Below are 24,257 nucleotides of genomic sequence, written 5' to 3' on the forward strand. Positions count from 1 at the left end.
CAATTTAAAGCATCTCAATTCTGGATTAGACTTACAAAATGTTACTACTCAAAGGAACCTTAGAAATCTGAGGTCCAGATTTTGAAATGATTTTCCCAAGATCAACTATTAAATATTTGTGTTGGAAGAGTGATGATATTGCTTATTTCATTGATGTTAAGGTTTATTTGGGGTCATACATGTCAAGTACTTGACTGAGTGTGTGGCATATATGTACATGACATTAATTGTTAGTATCCTATTGTAGTTCATTAAATCACAATATTACCAGAAAGTCAGCATATGACAGTAATACTCTTGTACCTATATGTGTGCTGCTATAGCTACTTAGTCACTCAGTCGTGTCTGACTCCTTGCGACTCCATGAACTGTATATAGACCACCAGGCTCCTCTGTCCATGGGATTGCCCAGGAAAAATACTGGAGTGGGTTGTCATTTCCCTCTCCAATATGTATACTGACTTCCCATTAGCAATAACTAGAAATAAGTCAGGTTCTTAAATCAGGGTAATTACCTGCTATTGCAAACAGCTTCCATATCTCTGTGTTGTAACACAATGCAATTTTATTTCTCATTCACTGAATTGTCCAGTGTAGGTCTACAGTGCATTTTCCTTCACAGAGTCATGGAGGGACTGGGCTATTTTCATATAGTGTCTCCACCATCATTTAGGGCCTTGGAATTCTGCACTGGGTCCTCTGCATATGGCTGACCATGGAAGGTCATGCAGGAAGTTTTAGAGGTGTGGCCTGAAAATGGCATATCACTTTGCTCACAGTCCATTGAAGAGAGAAATCAAATTAACTTCTACAGGTTATAGCTTAGAAATTTCTAAGTTCATTAATTAAAAGTATCACTAAATTAATCCATATGAAATGTTCATTATTGCCCTTTAGGAAATTCATGCTTATGGGTACATTTGCATGGTATTCACAGTTCAATTGGAAAAATTAAAACTTGGAAAATTAAAAATGTATGCAATGTGTTTTCTTAAAATCTATCAATTTGCAAAGCTTAAGCATAGAACTGCAATTTTTGGAATGCAAACCCATGGGCAAACTGGAGAATGTAGGCCCAAGAGGAAAAGGAAATGGCATTTGATGATCATATGGCATAGACTCTGCAACAGCCAAGGTACAGAGTACAACACACTGACTCACATGGGAGAAAATAATCATATGCTTTCCAAAGCATTACGTCATTTGCACCTATGAAATCACAGTGAAATTGGTATATGCTATCATATAAAGAAACTAGATATAAATGATTTTGTCTAGATGCTATGATTTCTCTTTCATTTGGTTTAAATACTTCATGAAAAATTCTAAGTTTTTCATACTTGCAAAATGAAAAATTCTATTACACTCATGTTTTTTAGATGCTTCTTAAGAGACTTCATAAATCTGGTATTTTGTAGAATAGTCCTAACTGCCTTTGTAGATACTAATTCTTTTTTGCTTCCTGAATTAAATTTCAGTTTGGTTAGCATAGTGTCACATTTATCAAAATCTTATTACCTAAATGAAAGCTTAAAATGACTTAATGATTTTAAAATTCTGCCCTTAATTAATTTTCAATGTTTTCCTGGAGGAACCTTCCAAAAATGGCAATACTATGTTTCATCTTTTCTAGTTGATGGATTTTAGGCATATTCATTGCATAATTTTTAAATTTTCTAAATTTTAATTAAATAAAAATTATACTTTGAATAGCATGCAAATTTGGTACTCACAAATATGAATTTCCCAAATGACAGTCATGAATATATTTATGTGAATTATTTCAGTGATTCTTTTAATAAACTTGAAAACTTCTGCACAGAAACCTGTAGAATTAAATTTAAACTTTATCTCTTTTTCTTTTATTTCAAGGAATTTGATTCTATCATATATTTGTTTGCTGAGCTTTTATGAAAAACAGATATGAACTGGCTAACAATTCAGACTGACAAAGTTAACTTCTAATTAGAAATTTAAGTACACTTTTTATATCAATAGGTACATATTTGTACATTAGAAATAGCACTTATTTCTAAAGCTAATTAAAACTTTATATTGAATTCTTACTGGAAAGTTTCATTTCATATTAAACCTTTGTTTCTTTCTCCAGCCACCTGATGGTCTTTCCACGTATGTTGTTCTGAGTTCCACAGTTTGGGAATGTACTTTACAATTATGTTCCTTAAAATTTTGTTGAGGATTTTTTGCCATGTAAGTGACTTCTGTGGTTTTATGTTTCCCTGTAGGGTTGGGACCGGGCTTCCCTCATAGCTCAGTTGGTAAAAAATCTGCCTGCAATGCAGGAGACCCTGGTTCAACTCTTGGGTTGGGAAGACTTGCTGGAGAAAGGATAGGCTACCCACTCCAGTATTCTTGGGCTTCCCTTGTGGCTCAGCTGGTAGAGAATCTGCCTGCAATGCAGGAGACCTGGATTCAATCCCTAGGTTGGAAAGATCCCCTGGAGAAGGTAAAGGCTAGCCACTCCAGTATTCTGGCCTGGAGAATTCCATTGACTATATAGTCCATGGGGTCGCAAGGAACTGGACATGACTGAGCGACCTTCACTTTCACAGGATTGGGAAGAGAAAATACCTATAACAGTTAGGGATTATGGAAACACCTACTACTACTTCCTGATCCTTTCAAAATCTAGATCTGAAAGTACATCAAACTTGAAGAGACATCTACCACTTTATACAAATGGGTAAAACAGAACTACCAGATGTTAAGTTGAGGTTTTAAATAATGATGGAGAGTTTCAAAAAGAAGATAGTTGGCCTTTTCACATGTGGCAGACTGGTCTCCTAAGGTGAGGGAAGGTAAAAATGTCTTATAAATGAGAATGGCATCAGCAGTTTAAATTTACCAAAATGTACATGTTACAACTTAAATCCTAGTTCCCAAAATCTGAAAGAGGGACTTATTGGCCCCAGTTGGGATTGATTCAAGATTGGGTGCCACTGGAGAGGGTCTTGGGGAGGAGAGAAATGGTTTTGTAGGAAAGGCGAGAAGACCAGAGCAGATATATAGATAGGAGTTCATAGAACAGCAGGAATAGCCTTGGTGTGGTATTTTAAGTCCTGAGTTCTAGCTTGTGGCAGAGGCCTTATCCCACTCCTCAACTTGTGTTCTCTGAGGTAACCACCATCCTTATGATTAATATACTTTCTAATTAAGCTCCTTTAAGATGTATATATATTATTTGCAGCAAAAATCCTATATAATCTAGTACTTATCTCATTGTCAAAATCTGTAGAATAACTTTTTGCAACAGGATCTATCTGCTTGATAACAAGAGTCAGTATTTTATTTTTGCAGAAAACTTTGGAATCTACTAAAGCTCTCACTACATTGTCACTTTTATCCTCATAGTGTTTTGGGAAAAAATCTTGACTCCAGGTAAATTTGCTAAAATATTTGCATCTGAAGGAAGATCTGATAGTTCTGTTTTACCTATTTGTCACTGATAGAGGATATGACTTTCCTTTAAGCCAGTTGAAGTGTAAATCATATTTTTCTGACTACTATTGAAAGAAATACATCCAGACATAAAGAATATATTCTAAGTATATTTGGAAAACCAATATCCTTTATAATATATTGCTTGGTGTCTATTGTTGTTGTAAATCAAGAGTTTTGTGATCTCACACTTTGTGATACCACTATCTGGAATGAATTTATTGTTTTGAGCCTTACCCTGTCTTGATAATGTAGAAATTTCTTAGATCTCTCTACAGGATAAATTGTTCCCCCCAGAAATCCAGTAGCAGAAAATGCATTTTCATGGCCTCTGATGCAGATTGTAATTCACAATTGTAGAAAGGAAGGAATTTGTCCAGGCAGTCCACTTCCTCTTAAAACTCAATTATTTGTAGTCACATGCCTTAAACCTGCATACATTGTAATGCTGTTTCCATGAACAAAATATAGATACTGGGGTTTGTGTTGGTCATTATCCATCTTATAAGCATAGAGAAAAGGGAATAATCAGAATCACTGACATAGAAAAAGTGGTGTTACTTGTGTTTTATTAAGAACTAAGCCTCAGAAAATGTGATTTTAAAATTTTCATCATGATAAAATGATTATATCTTTAAATACTGTCAAGGGGTATAAAATCAGTTATTTTAATTCAAGAGGGGAGTATTAGCTGTATACTTCTCTGGGTTTTTGCTGGCAGTGATGATTCACATGTGTACTGTCTTCCATTATGTAAGACACTGCCTCACAGTGCAGTGAAAAATGACTTTATCTGAGTCTCAAATTCCAAACAGATTGCCTTCAAATGAATAGGCCTATAGTGAGTAATCTACTTTTCTTAACTCTCTTCAGACTCCTAAGAAAATGAAGAGTATAAGTTATTAATTAAAAGTTCTGAGTAGCTAAGCTGTTGGTCTTATCTTTTCCTTGCTGTTTTTAATGAGTCTTCCACTTATGACCCAAAGTCATTGGCAAATCATAATTAGGGAGGGAACTATGCACTTCATAGTTCTTACTCGTATTTTCCTATGATTCTCTTAGTTTCCTTTAGATTCTTATACACTAAAAGAAAGGATTTACACACTTCTTTGAAAGCTTTTATTATTCTACTGATTATTCTGTTATTTTAGTGGTATAATTTATTAATCATACTCCCATAGATTTTACAATTTTTTGCAATTTAAAATCCAATAATATATTTACATTTGAAGTGAAACTGAATTAAATACAACTAACTTTTAAAGAAATGATCCTGACAGCTCCTCTACAAAGCTGATCTTGGGATAAAACTTAAAGATTCAAATCGAAGGATTTTGGCATTTCTCAGCTGTTGCTTCCTGTGAAAAATTGCTGACAATTTGAGACTCTAAATGTTAACTACACCAAATGATGATAAATGTCCTGGGTGCTAGCATTTTTTCCTTCAATCTTTCTCCTCAAATATTAGATGTTTATATCTTCTCTTTGCTACTCTCACATGTTCTGAGCACACGGGTCAAGGATATAATGGATATGTGTGTGTGTGTGTGTATATGTATATATTTACAAAAACCCTTCAATTAAAAAAATTATTTTAATTGGAGGATAATGCCTTTACAATATTGTGATGGTTTTTGCCATACATCAACATGAATCAACCACAGGTATACATATGTTCCCCGCAACCATCCTGAACCCCCCTCCCTCTGCCCTTCCCACCCTATCCCTCTGGGTTGTCCCAGAGCACAGACTTTGAGTGCTGTGCTTCAGGCATCAAACTTGCACTGGTCATCTATTTTACGTATGGTAATGTACATGTTTCAATGCTATTCTCTCAAATCATTCCACTTTGCCTTCTCCCACTGAGTCCAATAGTCTGTTCTTCACATCTGTGTCGCCTTTGCTGCCCTGAATGTGGGATTGTTGGTATCATCTTTCTTAATTCCATATATATGTGTTAATCTACAGTGTTTGTCTTTCTCTTTTTGACTTACTTCACTCTGTATAATAGGCTTTAGGTTCATCCACCTTGTTAGAACTGAGTCAAATGTGTTCCTTTTTATAGCTGAGTAATACTCCATTGTGTATATGTACCAGAATCTCCTTATCCATTCACCTGTTGATGGATATTTAAGTTGCTTCCATGTCCTAGCTGTTGTAAATAGTGCTGCAATGAACATTGGGGTACATGTGTCTCTCTCAATTCTGGTTTCCTCAGGGTATACGTCCAGCAGTGGGATTGCTGGATCACATGGCAGTTTCCAGTTTTTTAAGGAATCTCCACACTGTTCTCCATAGTGGCTGTATGAGTCTGCATTCCCAGCAACAGTGTAAGAGGGTTCCCTTTTGTCTACACCCTCTCAGCATTTATTGTTTATAAACTTTTTGTTGATGCCTCATTGTGGTTTTGATGTGCATTTCTCTAATATTGAGTGATGCTGAGTATCAATTCATGTGTTTATTATCCATGTATATGTCTTCTTTGGAAAAATGTTTGTTTAGCTCTTTGCCCACTTTTGATTGGGTTGTTCATTTTTCTGGTATTGAGCTGCATGAACTACTTGTGTATTTTGGAGATTAATTCTTTGTCAGTTGTTTTGTTTGTTATTTTCTCCCATTCTGAGGGCTCTCTTTTCACTTTGCTTATAGTTTACTTCATTGTGCAAAATTCCTTCACTGTGCTTTTAAGTTTAATTAGGTCCCATTTGTTTGTTTTTGTTTTTATTTCCATTACTGTTAGGTGGGTCATAGAGATTCTTGCTGTGATTTATGTCAGAGTGTTCTGCCTATGTATTCCTCTAGGAAACATCTTCCATTTAGGTCTCTAATCCATTTTGAGTTTATTTTTGTGTATGGTGTTAGAAAGTGTTCTAGTTTCATTATTTTGCATGCAGTTGATCAGTTTTCCCAGCACCACTTGTTGAAGAGACTATCTTTTCTCCATTGTATATATTTGCCTCCTTTGTCAAAGATAAGGTGTCCAGAGGTATGTGGATTTATCTCTGGACTTTCTATTTTGTTCCATTGATCTACATTTCTGTCTTTGTGCCAGTACTATACTATCTTGATTACTGTAGTTTGTAGTACAGTCTGAAGTCAGGCAGGTTGATTCCTCCAGTTCCATTCTTCTTTCTCAAGGTTGCTTTGGCTATTCATGGTCTTTTGTGTTTCCTTACAAATTGTGAAATTATTTGTTCTAGTTCTTTGAAAAATACTGTTGGTAGTTTGATAGAAATGGCATTGAATCTATAGATTGCTTTGGTAGTACACTCATTTTTACTATACTGATTGTACCAATCCAAGAACATGGTATATTTCTCCATCTATCTGTGTCATCTTTGGTTTCTTTCATCAGTGTTTTATAGTTTTCTGTATACAAGTCTTTTGTTTCTTCAGGTAAATTTATTCCTAAGTATTTTATTCTTTTTGTTTCAATGGTGAATGGGATTATTTCCTTAATTTTCTGATTTTTCATTTGAATTTGATTTTTCATTTTTCATATGAATGCAAGGGATTTCTGTGTGTTAATTTTATCTTCTGCAACTTTACTATATTCATCTAGTAGTTTTCTGGTGGCATCTTTAAGGTTTTCTTTCTTTTTTTTTTGGCTCTTATGCTTTTAATGAATGGAGGGAGGTACAAAATGCATCAAATGCAAAAGAATGTTTTACATACTCATTAGCATAGTGATTAATGTTAATTTAGGGATACAAAATGTGTTAAACCTCAACTACAAAGTTTCCTGCAACCTAAGATAATGGAAAAGCTCTTAAGTTTTTACCCACCACCTTTAAAGTTCTAAATGGTGTCTGGAAGAACTGAAAAGTAATAGGCTCCTTTCAGCTGTGGTTAAGAACTCCAGTGAAGCTGTATGGCAATGACACTGGGACTGAAGTTTCCCCAAAAGGGCTTTCTAGATTACCACATCACAAACTTTAAAGGTATTTCCAATAACATAGGCAAGTTGAGTGGCTTAATAGTTTAAAAGTGGAAAGCAGCTAAGATGTCTCATCTTAGTGAATTTTAAAACATGGTATAAATACCATCTCTCTCCTACAGAGAAACTTTTTAAAGCATGGACATAACTTTAAGGATACTAAGGAAACATCGCTTCAACTAACACCCCAAGGCACAAGTGTTCAAAACTTCCTATTCACTCAAATGTCACTGCATTATACTTTTCAAGGTATAGGTATGCTATGCTTGCAGTGAGTGGATGTTTAATTTATGGCTAGTTAAAAGCACCAGGTGTGAAGTTCAGCTTCCATTTACACCGGATGCACCAGTAACACTTAGGATAGTGAATAGTTCAGGTACTACATTTCCAACATACTTTGCTTTTTTGATTAGTCGGCACTGGGGCTCTTCTGCCTGTAGTTCTTCAGAGTATTTTGAAAGAGGATAGAACTACCCTGAATATAGTCTTCAAGCAATATGGAGCCCTTCTGAAAGAGCTGTCTTTTTTCATAATAACATTTAGAGAAGGGAATAAAGACAGAACTGCAAAAGCTGAGTTTCTTTCAAAAGAAAAAAAATAATGTAGAATCTGGAACCTAAGCTGAAATGTTTTGTGATAAATGTCAAAAATTGCCAAGACTTTCAATACATGTTTTGGTAAGGAAAAACCACTATATTGGCAAGGTTAATTGTGTAAAATACAATAATATCTTAATTAAACAAAAGAATTCATCATTAATGGAAGAAAATGCATGATAAGGGAAGCATCCAAAGACTGGTAATCAAAAGATTGGGTAATTTTACTAGCTTTAGAATACATCAATACACTTTGATTATCAAACTATTTCATTTTTTAAAACTGCAGTGTTTTAATGTACTTCTAATAACAACCCAATCTAAGGAGCCATGGAGGCTTATGAAAAAGACCTACCCACTAAGATGCATTTCTAGTGTAGGGGTGAATTAATACTTCTGTAAGAAGGAACTGAATCACCTAAGCATCAACAAATAGCCATTTTCCTTTACACAGTAACTCATAATTTGATGACTAATTTCTCTTTAGTTCGAAATTGGGCAGGAAAGGAACTACATCAGACCCAAAAACAATGATTTCACAAGCCGCAGTCATTCAGCTCATGGATTTGTGATAATCTGTAGAAAATTTGCTTGACTAGTACTTGATTCCTTTACATCTGTAGAGGGGTTCAATACAATTACTTTTTAAAAAAATCAACTTTATGCTGCATACAGGCCAAGAGATCACAGACTGCTGGGAGGCCGTAATGGTCTAGGGGAAAGGTGTGTTCCTCCTGTAGGGGTGAATTAAGCAATACTTCCTTGGCCTTCTTTCAGAGTAGCCACTTGTCTTCTCCTGAGGATAATGGGCTAAATTTCCTGTCATCTTTCCTGGCAAGACCCAGTCAGCTGTGTTAAAGGGACACCAGGCAGTGGCCAAGGGGCTTGTAAGCTTTTGTTCGCCACCCCTGTCCTCTATAAGAGGCACTTCCTTGTTGGGACATCCTTCTTTGTGTGAGGGGGTCATGAGCCACTCTGACAAGGGACTGTTCCTGATGACTTGGAAGGAATCAGCAATTCTAGAAGAAGCCATTGCCTTTGGTGACTTAGTTTGTTCTGCTGCCTCTCTTCTGGATGGAGAGAGCCACATGTTCAGGGAATCTTTATGTTTCTCAGGTTCAGGTTTTGGTTCCACAGGCATACCATTTTTATCCTTTCCTTCTTTCTTCAGAAGCCATTTACACAGAGCTTCCTTCTCACAATTTTCATCACACATGCGCTCTGCAAAACTTGTATAGGGCTCATTGGCTTTGCAGACCACTTCCACTTTATATGGGTCTTGGTGGTTCTGGACAAGTGAATCCTCAGTAGTCAGGCTGGGAGTGGACAAGGGTTTCTTGGCCTCCAAGTGGTCATTCATGCATTTCAGATTGCCCAGGTTCTCAATCTCCACACCTTTGGGCTGGTTACCCTGACAATTGGTACAGGAATCAGACTTGACAAGGCAATCATTCACATTGTAGGACTCCGGGAACACCTGGAACAAGAGCTTAAACTTCTCACTGGAGGTTTCACAGCTGCTGTTCCCAGGTTTCTCAAGCTTATGGGATCCCTAGGGGAGTTACCAGCCAACCAGAAAGATCCATCTCATCTTGATCAAGAGGCTCTAGATAGCTAACCTTTTCAATTTCAGTGGAGTAAGAACTGGTAGTGGTATAGCTGTTAAGACTTCTTGGTAACTTGGTTTTTCAGAAACTTCTTGTTGCTGACTCTTGTGGAGTCAGTTTTCCAAACCCTTTAGGTTGCCCCAGACATTATTTAAGAAACTGCAGGCTCTATCAGATGTCTGGCTGTTCTCCAAGGTCTGCTTTTGGTTGAGCCAGTCCTGGAGATTGGTGCTGGGTAGGTAAGGAGCCTGGTGACCAACGGCAGGTTTACTTCCAAGGAGCCATTCACTGAGAGGGACAGCTGTGGTGCTGGATGCTGACTTCTGCTCTGGCAATGGGATATAGCCTCTCTTCTCTAAGAAGGACCCAATATTTGATGAACTAGCATGAGCCATCAGGTGCTCAGGAATTTGAATGGTCTTGAGAGACCCAAACGTGGTGATTGCCTGGCGTGGGGAAGTTATATCAGCTTCAGAGTAGGGCACTTGAATCTTTAGGTTTGAGGGTCAGACTGCCCAGCCTGTCCAGGCATGTTGAGACTTGATTGGCTAGGTCTTTGTTTTGGGTGTGCTCCAGTTGATGAATAAGACAATTGAACTGGCCCAGTAACCAGTAGAGCTATTGGGTCTGCTGCTGGAGCATCTTCTCTTTAAGCTGATAGATGAGATATACTTGTTCATACAATCAAACCTAACAGCTTCCAAGGCATTCCACACTTGATCTTAGCCAAAAGGCCAAGAAGCGATCCAAGGCATTCCAGGTGGTGACTTATTCAGCAATGAATCTGGGCTTTGACTTCTCGCAAGTTTTCTTTAATTTGCTGCTCAGCTGGGAGAACTCTACCAATTGCAAACTCCAAGTCCTTCTGTGGATCACAGCACCTCAAAAGGAGTTTTCTGTTAGTGGAGCAGCCACTCTGGTCCTGTGAGTGCTGGTCCTCTGGTCCTCTCTGGCTGCTCTCTGATCCAGAGAGCAGCTACTCTGGTCTTCTGCACCTTGTTCCTCCTCTCAAGCTAGGCCCCCATGTGTGAGCTGCCCAGCAAGCAGGACGCTGCTTTATCCAGGCCTGGGTAAAAAAAGTCCCTGGGCTCTCAGAGAGCGCCCTGCCCCACCAGCACATCTGGAAGTACCCTAGGGTTTTCTGTGTGGAGAATCATATCATCTAAAACAGTGAGAGTTTTGCATTTTTCTTTTCTAGTCTGAATTCCTTTTAATTCTCCTCTTATTGCTATGGCTAGCACTTCCAAACTATGCTGAACAGTAGTGGTGAAAGTGGGCACGCTTGTCTTGTCCCTGATTTTGGAGGAAATATTTTCAATTTTTTTCCATCGAGGATAATATTTGCTGGGGGTTTGTCATATATCGGTTCAGTTCAGTCGCTCAGTAATGTCTGACGCTTTGCCACCCCATGGACTGCAAAATTTCAGGCCTCCCTGTCCATCACCATCTCCTGGAGTTTACCCAGACTCATGTCCATTGAGTTGGTGATGCCATCCAACCATCTCATCCTCTGTCATCCCCTTCTCCTACTATCTTCAATCTTTCCCAGCATCAGGGTCTTTTCAAATGAGTCATTTCTTTACATCAGATGGCCAAAATATTGGAGTTTCAGCTTCAACATCAGTCCTTGCAGTGAATATTCAGGACAGATTTCCTATAGGATGAACTGATTGGATCTCCTTGCCATCCAAGGGACTCTCAAGAGTCTTCTCCAAAACCACAGTTCAAAAGCATCAATTCTTCTGCACTCAGCTTTCTTTATAGTCCAACTCTCACATACATACGTGACTACTGGAAAAGCCATAATCTTGACTAGATGGACCTTTGTTGGCAAAATAATGTCTCTGCTTTTTAATATGCTGTCTAGTTTGGTCATAACTTTCCTTCCACAGAGTAAGAGCCTTTTAATTTAATGGCTGCAGTCACCATCTGCAGTGATTTTGGAGCCCCAAAAGTAAAGTCTGTCACTGTTTCCACAGTTTCCTGATCTATTTGCCATGAAGTGATGGGACCAGATGTCATGATCTTAGTTTTCTGAATGTTGAGTTTTAAGCCAACTTTTTCACTCTTCTCTTTCACTTTCATCAAGAGGATCTTTAGTTCTTCACTTTCTACCATAAGGGTGGTGCCATCTGCATATCTGAGGTTATTGGTGTTTCTCCCGGCCATCTTGATTCCAACTTGTGCTTCATCCAGTCCAGGTTTTGCATGATGTACTCTGCATATAAGTTGAATAAGCAGGGTGACAGTATACAGCCTTGACATACCCCTTTTCCTATTTGGAGCCAGTCTGTTGTTCCATGTCCAGTTCTAACTGTTGCTTTCTGACCTGCATACAGGTTTCTAAAAAGGCAGGTCAGGTGGTCTGGTATTCCCATCTCTTTTGGAATATTCCACAGTTGATTGTGATCCACAGAGTCTCAAAGGCTTTGGCATAGTCAATAAAGCAGAAGTAGATGTTTTTCTGGAACTCTCTTGCATTTTGATGATCCAGAAGATGTTAGCAATTTGATCTGTGGTTCCTCTGCCTTTTCTAAAAGTAGCTTGAACATCTGGAAATTCACAGTTCAAGTATTGTTGAAGCCTGGCTTGGAGAATTTTGAGCATTACTTTAATGGTGTGAGATGAGTGCAATTGTGTGGTAGTTTGAGCATTCTTTGGCATTGCCTGTGTTTGGGATTGGAATGAAAACTGACCTTTTCCAGTCCTGTGGTCACTGCTGAGTTTTCCAAATTTGCTGGCTATTGAGTGCAACATTGTAACAGCATCATCTTTAAGGATTTGAAATAGCTCAACTGGAATTCCATCACCTCCACTAGCTTTGTTCATAGTGATGCTTCATAAGGCCAGCTTGGCTTCACATTCCAGGATGTCTGGCTCTAGGTGAGTGATTGCACCATCATGATTATCTGGGTCCTGAAGATGTTCTTTGTATAGTTCTTCTGTGTGTTCTTGCCACCTCTTCTTAATATCTTCTGCTTCTGTTAGGTCCATACCATTTTTGTCCTTTATTGAGCCCATCTTTGCATGAAATGTTCCCTTGGTATCTCTAATTTTCTTGAAGAGATCTCTAGTCTTTCCCATTCTGTTTTTTTCCTCTATATTTTTGCACTGATCCCTGAGGAAGCCTTTCTTATCTTTCCGTGCTATTCTTTGACACTCTGCGTTCAAATGGGTGTATCTTTCCTTTTCTCCTTTGCTTTTCACTTCTCTTCTTTTCACAGTTATTTGTAAGGCCTCCTCAGACAGCCATTTTGCTGTTTTTTGCATTTCTTTTTCTTGGGGATGGTCTTGATCCCTGCCTCCTGTACAATGTCATGAACCTCCGTCCACAGTTCATCAGGCACTCTGTCTCTAAGATCTAGTCCCTTAAATATGTTTCTCACTTCCACCATATAGTCAAAAGGGATTTGATTTAGGTCATATCTGAATGGTCCAGTGGTTTTCCCTACTTTCTTCAATTTAAATCTGAATTTGGCAGAAAGGAGTTCATGATCTGAGCCACAGTCAGCTCCTGGTCTTGTTTTTGCTGACTGTATAGAGCTTCTCCATCTTTGACTGCAAAGACTATAATCAGTCTGATTTTGGTGTTGACCATCTGGTGATGTCCATGTGTAGACTCTTCTCTTGCATTGTTGGAAGAGGGTGTTTCTCGTGGCAAAACTCTATTAGCCTTTGTCCTGGTTCATTCTTTACTCCAAGGCCAAATTTGCTTGTTACTCCAGGTGTTTCTTGACTTCCTACACTTGCATTCCAGTCCCTTATAATGATTGCAGGATTCCTGTCACCTGTTACTTTATTTTTCCTTATGTGTGGTTATTTAAGCAAATCTTTTTCCATTGAAGACATCAGGTAAGGGTTGGAAAGGTATGATTTGGGTTTTTTATTATATGGGGCTTATAACAGTTTCTATTTAGTGACTGAACATAGGTAAACATTGAATTAGATGGTGATATTTTCAAAACCAGAAAGCTAAGTTAAACCTAGCTATTTAAGGAACAAATTACTCTTGACTGGATAATCAGTCAGAACAAATGTCAGACTGCAATGAATTGACACAAAATTTGTTATTCTCATATGAACATGTTTTATAGCAGACTAATTTTTTTTATTTTAATGCCTATCTATTTAAAATAGTTGCACATGATTAAATGCCATACAGACAAAACTAGATTGTTCATGTCATATGGCTGAATTAGATATCAATCAAGTTTGGCCATTGTTATTAATGTTAAAATTAAAAAACTGAACATTAGTCACCATATTCAGCAAAATGAAGCACAGTATTCTCTCAAACTAGAAATCACTTCCTATCCAGAGAAAATTCAGCCAAAATCTATTTTTATTCATTGGTATGCTGTTATGATTTTTGGATTGTAATGCCATTTCAGTTTTCAAAACATGAACACAGAATATGAATACTATAAAGAGAGGGAAATAACCATTGCGAATGAAAATCTAGGTAAATTATGCTTGTAATGATTGTCTTTCCTTATCCTACTCAATAGAGTGTCAACTTCCTAAAGACAGAATCTTGTTCTTCAGTCAGAATCCGAACAACCCAGAGCAGTAGCTGGCAAGTATAGATGCTCAAAGAAGATTAGATAAATGAAAGTCCATTTAGAAAACTGATAATTATTCTTCATTTTACAAAGGTAATAAAGTAGCCTGTATATTGAATTCCTGAATGGTTTCAACCACCAACAAAATGCCACGTTTTGTATAGATTAAGAACTCATAAAACATCAAAATCTTCTAATTAAAATAATTATTAATAACTAAGAATTGTTAAAAGGGATTAAAATGCAATACCTATGAGTTTTGACTTACTTGAGGAAAGGCAGAAAATTAAACTTGAACCTTACAAATTGTTAAATCATGATCATGTGCTCATTTTTCTTGCTGAGTGAAAAATATATATTCAAGGCAATATAGTGACTATCTGTGTCTAATATGAATTAATCATCTGCAAACTGGCACATTCCAGCTTTATTGTTTAGTTTCTAAACCACCAAAAGTATAATTTAATCTTAATTGATGTTTCAATTAAATATATAGATAGCCAATGGGAATTTGCTGTATGTCTCAGGGAACTCAGGGGCTCTGGATCAACCTAGAGGGGTGGGATGGGGAGGAAGACGGGAGGGAAGCTTTAGAGTGAGGGGATATATGTACACCTATGGCTGATTCATGTTGAGTTTTGACAGAAAACAGCAAAATTCTGCAAAACAATTACCCCTCAATTAAAAAATAAATTAAAAAGAACAGAAACTTTTAATGAGTCAGAAATTATTACTGTCAGATTTATAATTAAAGTGTCTAAAATACATCTTTAATGTTTACTTCTAGTGAACATTAGCTAGTGAATGAACTTAGGTCTGATGTATTTGTTCATTACTTTAAACTTCATGGAATAATATTCTGTACCTGATCCTGAGTGAGTGTATATAAATGTATATAAAATAATGCCAGTTAATGAGATGGGCAGTGCTGAGTTTTAAAAATTTGCATTGGTTATAAACTTTTAAATTGGCTTTCTATATAGAATCCAAGATATGCTTGATATGGGCATAACACTGTAGTTAAAAAAAAAAAAAACCCAAACAAAAAACCCACTGGTTATCAGCTGGCAATATTTCTCCAAGGGCATAGCTAGAGCTGTCACGTAATGAGGGCTGGGAAGGTATAGACAGTCTGGAAATAAACTGGGAGGGAAAGAGGTGGGGACCTTGAGTTTGGGTTTGTCAAGAAGCAATGAGAAACCAGATGACCACTTCTGAATGATTAAGGAAAAAAATCTGCTCACTGTCATCCTTGGCAGTCACTATGTGGATGACAATTTATTTCTCTGTGTTAATCAGTGTTCTGCAGGATTGTTGCAGGGCCAGAGCTCACAGTCTGCTTTGATGGGTCATTGCAAACTTCATATTCCCTAAACCCCATGTTCATCAGTGCTCTTGTCTGGAATCAGAATTTGCCAGATTATTCCTTGTGTGAAAAGATGGGGCCATATTTGTTAAAACAATGTACACAGATTCATGAGAACATTTATTGCCAGATGGTAGAGCTGTGACAGAAGGGCAGGTGCTTCCGTGCATAGAAAAGGAACTCCAGTGAAATCTCCTCGGAATTTTCTTCATGTTCACAGGATTAACTGAGACAACAGCAAGCTCATATACTGCTTTGTGGGGACTGATGGAAGAGCAAACAGATGCTCACATTCAAAGCTATCTGGCATAAGTTCTGACTCTGGGAGTCGGGACAGGCCAAGAAAGAAAGAGCCAGAGAGCTTGTTGTGCAAGCCACAGAGAATATTCTGGTTTTCCTTCTAACAGTCCCAGGAGGAATATGTATTATTTGTGTTTTTGTTTTTATATATTTAGAATTGATTTGTTGTCTCACATTTCTCTATCAGTGGACACATTTTGGCAACAATGGTGGCAGTGATGGGAGGTTGGAAGCGTCACATTTTTCTAAGGCAATTTAAATGCATTATCTCTCTTAATCTGCAGAAATGTCTGTTTTTGGAGAAGATATTAATTTAAAATTTAATAGGTGAGCAAACTGAAGCCTGGAGAGGTAACACAAATTGCTGAAGTCAGAAGGTGGTATAGGAATCAGGAAATCATTAATGGTCACAAACCAAACACTCCTCACTACCACTAAGGAGTAATCCTACTTGGTTTCACTCTGGAATCTGAGCTCTGATCTTATGTGATCAGAAAGGTTATAAATTTCTGATTTGATATTTACTTTTAGAGAATAACTGGGAACATTGGCTTGAGGGCCAGATGATTGTGTGTTAACATTTTTGCTTTTAGATTTTAGCTCTCTGACCTTGGGCAAATTGCTTAATCTTTCTAAGCCTCAGTTTCCTCATCTGTAAAGTACTTACCTATAGTATTGTTGTAAGCATGAAAGAGTAGTGGATTAAGTGTTGATATACAAGATATACAAAGAGTGAGGCCAGTTGGCAGCTTCTGCAGTTCCAGTCTGTGTCTCTGAAAGATCACTGGAATGCCTCAGAAATATGGCATGTTAATTTGGATGGGGAAACAATGGAAATAGCAAGAGATTATTTTTTTTTGGGATCCAAAATCACTGCAGGTGGTGACTGACACCATGAAATTAAAAGATACTTGCTCCTTGGAAGAAGCTATGACAAACCTAGATAGCATATTAAAAAGCAGAGACATTACTTTGCCAACAAAGGTCCGTCTAGTTAAAGCTTTGGTTTTTCCAGTAGTCATGGATGGATGTGAGAGTTAGACTATAAAGAAAGCTGAGTGCCAAAGAATTGATGCGTTTGAACTGTGGGCTCTGGGAGTTGGTGATGGACAGGGAGGCCTGGCGTGCTGCGATTCATGGTGTCACAAAGAGTCAGACACGACTGAGCGACTGAACTGAACTGTTGGAGAAAACTCTTGGGTCTTTTGGACTGCAAGGAGATCCAACCAGTCCATCCTAAAGGAAATCAGTCTTGAATATTCACTGCAAGGACTGATGTTGAAGCTGAAACTCCAATACTTTGGCCACCTGATGTGAAGAAACGACTCACTGGAAAAGGCCCTGATGCTGGGAAAGATTGAAGGCAGGAGGAGAAGGGGAAGACAGAGGATGAGATGGTTGGATGGCATCACTGACTCAATGGACATGAGTTTGAGCAAGCTCCAGGAGTTGGTGATGGACAGGGAAGCCTGGCGTGCTGTAGTCCATGGGGTTGCAAAGAGTCGGATACGATCGAGCTAGTGAACTGAACTTAATTTGGATGCACATGTGTTGTGCCATAGTTGAATTATGATATATGAATTTGTTTTTCTCCTGTGGCATAAAGCAGAGCTATGGGGTTCTGAAAAAAAAAAAAAAAAAAAAACCAAAACAAAGATAGGCAATTGTGAAAGGAAACTCATGATCTCTGAATATTGTATGTGTTTGTGTGTGTGTATTTGTGAGAGAGAGGAGAGAGACCCTAAACCATAATTCAGAATCCAAGTACAGCCAGTGCCACATGACAGCACATGCACATATAAGCCATATTTAATTTTAATGAGCTTTTATTATGGTCATCTGTGTATCAGGTGTCTTACATGTATTCTTTCATTTGATGCTCATAACACCTATTGAATTAGATACTATGATTTGTATTTTTCTGATAGGAAATTTGGAGATTAGAGAGGTTAAGTAGCTCCTAAAATAACACATCCAGAAAGTAGCAAAGATCAAACTTGAACCTACTGTCTTCAGAGCGGCTTCCCAGGTGGTGCAGTGGTAAAGAATCTGTCTGCTAATGCAGGAGGCACAAGAGACTCAGGTTTGATCCCTGGGTTGGGATTGTTCCCTGGAGTAGGAAATGGCAACTCATTCCAGTATTCTTGCGCAGAAATTTCCATGGACAGAGGAGCCTGGTGGGCCACAATCCATGGGGTCGCAAATAGTCAGACACAGCTGAGTGACTGAGCACACTTGCACTCTGCTCAGAACCTCATTTTTGGGCTTCCATAGTGGTCTTGTGACTAAGAGTCTGCCTTGCAACACGTGTTGCCAAAGGATACGTGTTCGATCCCAGGCCTGGGAAAATAATCATGCCACAGAGCAACTAAGCCCATGTGCCACAACTACTGAGCCTGCAAGCCCCAGAGCTCCCCAACAAGGGAAGCCACCACAATGAGTAGCCTGCACACTGCAGCTAGACAGTAGCCCTTGCAAGGTGGGGAGGGGTAGGGGGTGGGGGTGTGCTGCATGGCTTGTCAGAGTGGCTTGTGGGATCTTAGTTCCTCAACCAGGGATTCAACCCAGGCCCTGGCACTGGAAGCATGGAGTCCTAATTTATTGGATCACCAGGGAATTCCCTCATGGTCTTTAACTGTGATATGTTGTGGTGCTACTTTATTTTATTACATAAATTGTAAGCCCTTCCTAAGAAGCTCTCTGCTTTAGTCTGTTGCAAACTAAAGCCAAGTATAGAAATTACAGAAAAGTGGGAATTGTTTTGTGCAATATTTTTAGTGGATTGTGTTTCAATTTACACATTCTGTATACTTTTTTGTGTTTTCATTAACATGTTTTTAAAATACACTTTAATTGTGAGGTAACTGTAGACTCACATGCAATTGTGAGAAATGACAGAAGGGAGACCCTTGGTACCCTTTACTTAGTGTCCACAGTGAAAGCATCTTGCCTCCTAGGGAAGGAGACACAAGAGGGAGCGGACGTAGGTATAACTAGGGCTGATTCATGTTAATGCTTGGCAGAAACCAACACGATATTGTAAAGCAATTATCCTTCAATTAAAAATAAATAAATTTAATTATTAAAAAGTCTCACAGGCTATATAGTACAGTATAATTATTAAAAAGTCTTACAGGCTATATAGTACAGTATCACAATCAGGATATTGACATTGATACAATCCACTGATCTTGTTTGCATTTCTTCCTTTTTACTTGTACTTACTTGTATGTGAAATGTGTGTGTTTATTCTTTTCATATGTGATTTTATCATCTGTGTGGTTTTGTGTGTCTGCTGCTACAGTTTGGATATAGGGCAATTTCATCACCACGTGTTCCCTCAGGCTGCTCTTCTGCATCCACACTCACCTCCCTCCCACAGCCTTCTTCCCCTGCCACCCCCACCTCCTGCTGATCACTGATCTGCTCTCTGTTTATAAAATATTTTGAGAGTGTCATTTGAATGGAATCCTATAATATATAATCTTTGGGGATTGTATTTTATTATTCAACATCATTCGCTTGAAATTCATCCAGGTTGTTGCATGGGTCAATAGTTTGTTCCTTTTTATTCCTGAGTAGTGTTACATGGTCAGAGAAGGCAATGGCAACCCACTCCAGTACTCTTGCCTGGAAAATCCCATGGACGGAGGAGCCTGGTGCAGTCCATGGGGTCGCGAAGAGTCGGACATGACTGAGAGACTTCACTTTCACTTTTCACTTTCATGCATCGGAGAAGGAAATGGCAGCCCACTCCAGTGTTCTTGCCTGGAGAATCCCAGGGACGGGGCCTGGCGGGATGCCGTCTATGGGGTCACACAGAGTCGGACACAACTGAAGTGACAGCAGCAGCAGCGTTACATGGTGTGGATGTACCACAGTTTGTTTAAGCATTCATTCATTGAAGGGCAGTTGTGTTATTTCTGGCTTTGGGTTATTATGAATAGCATTGATGGAACAATTGTGTACAACTTTTCATGTGGATGTAAATTCTTATTTCTCTGGGATAAATGAACAAGAGTACAATTTTGGGTGTATAATAGTTGCATGTTTAGTTTTATATAAAACTGCCTAACTGCTTTCCAGAGTGGCTGTGCCATTTTACCTTCCTGTCAGCAATGTGTGAGTGATTCAGCTTCCCCATGCCACCATTTGGTGTTGTCACTGTTTAAGTTTTAGCTATTCTGATAAGGTAGTGATAACTCTGAGATTTTAATTTGCATTTTTCTAATGACAGAAGATGTTAAACGTATTTGTATGAACTTATTTGCTATCTGTATATCCATTTTGCTGAGATACCTGCTCATAACCTTTGTCCAGTTTTTAATTGGGTTTTTTATGCGTGTGGTTGAATTTTTTTGTTTTGTGTATAAACACTCTGGATAGAAGTCCTTTGTTGGATAAATGGCTTACAAATACTTTTTATTAGTCCGTGCCTTTTAATTCTCTTCACAGGGTCTCTGCAGAGCAAACATTTTAAATTTTGATGAGGTGAAATTCATCATTTTCCTTTTATGGATCATATGTAAGTTGTCAAGATGAACTCTTTTTTTTCCATTTATTTTTATTAGTTGGAGGCTAATTACTTTACAGTATTGTAGTGGTTTTTGCTATACATTGACATGAATCAGCCATGGGTTTACATGTGTTCCCCATCCTGAACCCCCCTCCCGCCTCACTCCCCATCCCATCCCTCTGGGTCATCCCAGTGCACCAGCCCCGAGCACTTGTCTCATGCATCCAACCTGGACTGGTGATCTGTTTCATACTTAATAATATACAAGTTTCGATGCTGTTCTCTCAGATCATCCCACCCTTGCCTTCTCCCATAGAGTCCAAAAGTCTGTTCTATACATCTGTGTCTCATTTTCTGTCTTGCATATAGGGTTATTGTTACCATTTTTCTAAATTCCATATATATGCGTTAGTATACTGTATTGGTGTTTATCTTTCTGGCTTACTTCACTCTGTATAATGGGCTCCAGTGTCATCCATCTCATTAGAACTGATTCAAATGCATTCTTTTTAATGGCTGAGTAATACAAGCAACAGTTAGAACTGGACATGGAACAACAGACTGGTTCTAAATAGGAAAAGGAGTACGTCAAGGCTGCATATTGTCACCCTGCTTATTTAACTTATATGCAGAGTATATCATGAGAAACGCTGGTCTGGAAGAAGCACAAGCTGGAATCAAGATTGCCAGGAGAAATATCAATAACCTCAGATATGCAGATGACACCACCCTTATGGCAGAAAGTGAAGAAGAACTAAAAAGCCTCTTGATGAAAGTGAAAGAGGAGAGTGAAAAAGTTGGCTTAAAGCTTAACATTCAGAAAACTAAGATCATGGCATCTGGTCCCATCACCTCATGGGAAATAGATGGGGAGACAGTGGAAACAGTGTCAGACTTTATTTTTTGGGGCTCCAAAATCACTGCAGATGGTGACTGCAGCCATGAAATTAAGACACTTACTCCTTGGAAGGAAAGTTATGACCAACCTAGACAGCATATTAAAAAACAGAGATATTACTTTGCCAACAAAGGTCCATGTGGTCAAGGCTATGGTTTTTCCAGTGGTCATGTATGGATGTGAGAGTTGGACTGTGAAGAAAGCTGAGCACCAAAAAATTGATGCTTTTGAACTGTGTTGGAGAAGACTCTTAAGAGTCCCTTGGACTGCAAGGAGATTCAACCAGTCCATCCTAAAGGAGATCAGTCCTGGGTGTTCATTGGAAGGACTGATGTTGAAGCTGAAACTCCAATACTTTGGCCACCTCATGGGAAGAGTTGACTCGTTGGAAAAGACCCTGATGCTGAGAGGGATTGGGGGCAGGAGGAGAAGGGGATGACAGAGGATGAGATGGCTGGATGGCATCACTGACTCGATGAGCATGAGTTTGAACAAACTCCGGGAGTTTGTGATGGACAGGGAGGCCTGGCGTGATGCAATTCATGGGTTTGCAAAGAGTTGGACATGACTGAGCGACTGAACTGAATATTCCATTGTGTATATGTACCACAACTTTCTTATCCATTTGTCTGTTGATGGGCATCTAGGTTGCTTCCATGTCCTGGCTGTTGTAAACAGTGCTGCGATGAACATTGGGGTGCACATGTCTCAGATCTGGTTTCCTCGGTGTGTATGCCCAGGGTGGGATTGCTGGGTCATATGGCAGTTCTATTTCCAGTTTTTAAAGGAATCTCCGCACTGTTCTCCACTCTATAGTGGCTGTACTAGTTTGCATTTCCACCAACAGTGTAAGAGGGTTCCCTTTTCTCCACACCCTCTCCAGCATTTATTGCTTGTAGACTTTTGGATAGCAGCCATTCTGACTGGCGTGTAATGGTACCTCATTGTGGTTTTGATTTGCATTTCTCTGATAATGAGTGATGCTGAGCATCTTTTCATGTGTTTGTTAGTCACCTGTATGTCTTTTTTGGAGAAATGTCTGTTTAGATCTTTGGCCCATTTTTTAATTGAGTCATTTATTTTTCTGGAATTGAGCTGCAGGAGTTGCTTGTATATTTTTGAGATTAATCCTTTGTTTCTTCATTAGCTATTATTTTCTCCCATTCTGAAGGCTGTCTTTTCACCTTGCTTATAGTTTCCTTTGTTGTGCAAAAGCTTTTAAGTTTAATTAGGTCCCATTTGTTTATTTTTGCTTTTATTTCCAGTATTCTGGGAGGTGGGTCATAGAGGATCATGCTGTGATTTATGTCGGAGAGAGTTTTGCCTATGTTCTCCTCTAGGAATTTTATAGTTTCTGGTCTTACATTTAGATCTTTAATCCATTTTGAGTTTATTTTTGTGTATGGTGTTAGAAAGTGTTCTAGTTTCATTCTTTTACAAGTGATTGACCAGAAGATGAACTCTTTACATTTCTATAGGCCCCCAAATTTTCCCTTTCAGTTTTTCCCAAGTGTTCCACTGTTTTCTGTTTTACATCTAAGTCCATAATCCGTTTTGAGTTAATTTTTATATGAGGTATGAGAGTCAGGCTGTGATTTATTTAGTTCATTTGCGCCTCTGGAAGTCTGATTTCTCCAGCACCAGTTTTTGAATAGGTTATCCTCTTTCCGTTGAATTGCTTTTGCTCTTTTTTCAAAGAGCCATTAAGCATATTTGGTGGGTCTGTTTCTGGGTTCTGTATTCTGTTCTTTTGACCTATGTGTCTCTGCTGATGCCACACATTCTTGGTTACTGTTGCTATATAGAAAAACTTAATATTAGTTAGAGTGTTACCTCCTACTCTTTTTTTCCCCTTCAAGATTGTTTTAGCTAAGCCTAGCTCGTTTCCATTTAAATTTTAAAACTTACTCATCTAGATTATTTGGCAAATGAATTTTGCCAAAATTTTGATGAAATTGCATTAAAGCTGAGCAGTTTGTAGAGAATTGGCAACTTTATATTGAGTTATGGACCTAATATGTCTCACTGTTTATTTTGGTCTACTTTGATATTTTTTCATCAGCATTTTGTGTACTATACATGTTTTGTTAGGTTTAAACATAAGCGTTTTATTTTTGGGGGTCAGTAGAAAGTGAAAGTTGCTCAGTCGTGTGCTACTCTTTGGATCAGTAGTAGGTGGTTCAGTTCAGTTCAGTCGCTCAGTCATGTCCGACTCTTTGCAACCCCATGGACTGCAGCATAGTAGATGGTATTGTGTTCTTAATTTTCAGTTTCCACATGTTCATTTTTAATATATAGAAATGCAGTTGATTTTAATTGATTTTATTTTTGAAATTTTTATTGGAGTATAGTTGATTTACAATGTTGTGTTATTTTCAGATATATATGGGAAAGTGAATCAGATACACATATATGTATATCTACTTTTTTAAGACCTTTTCTCCTGTATTGAGGAGAAAATATATTTTCTACTGTATTTCTCAATATAGAGTAGAGTTCCCTCTATTTACAGTAGGTTCTTATTGTTCTCTCTCTTATATGTAGTAGGGTGTTTATGTCAATCCCAGTCTCCCAGTGTTCCCTCCTCTCCTTATCCCCTGGTAATCATAGGTTCATTTTCTACATCTGTGACTCTACTTCTGTTTTGCAAATAAGTTCATTTGTGCCCTTTTTTGGATTCCAAATACAAGTGATATGATATTTGTCTTTCTGTGTCTAACTTAGCAACTCATTCTTTTTTGTGTGTATGTTTCTTGTATCTTCAACTTGCTGAACTCATTAGTCCTAGAGGTCTTTTTGTAGATTACTTGAGATTGTCTGCGTAGACAATCATGTTGTCTGCAAATACAGTTGCATTTCTTCTTTCCAATGTGTCTTCTATTTCTTGCTTCATTGCACTGGCTAAAATTTCTAGTACCATGTTGAAAAGAGTGATGATGTATGCATTTGTTACTGTGAGAAGACCAGTTTCTTTGTCTAACAAAAAAAATAATAGTGAACAAGACCCAAGTTATTA

At 38.2% G+C, this 24,257-nt stretch overlaps 1 pseudogene; it reads right to left on the reverse strand.

The window, feature by feature from the left end:
- Nucleotides 1-8,588: 8,588 nt before the first annotated feature.
- LOC110134739 (nuclear receptor coactivator 4-like) lies at nt 8,589-24,161 on the reverse strand (annotated as a pseudogene).
- Nucleotides 24,162-24,257: the final 96 nt, after the last annotated feature.

This window comes from Odocoileus virginianus, chromosome 7, assembly GCF_023699985.2.
Source record: "Odocoileus virginianus isolate 20LAN1187 ecotype Illinois chromosome 7, Ovbor_1.2, whole genome shotgun sequence".
NCBI lineage: Eukaryota > Metazoa > Chordata > Mammalia > Artiodactyla > Cervidae > Odocoileus > Odocoileus virginianus.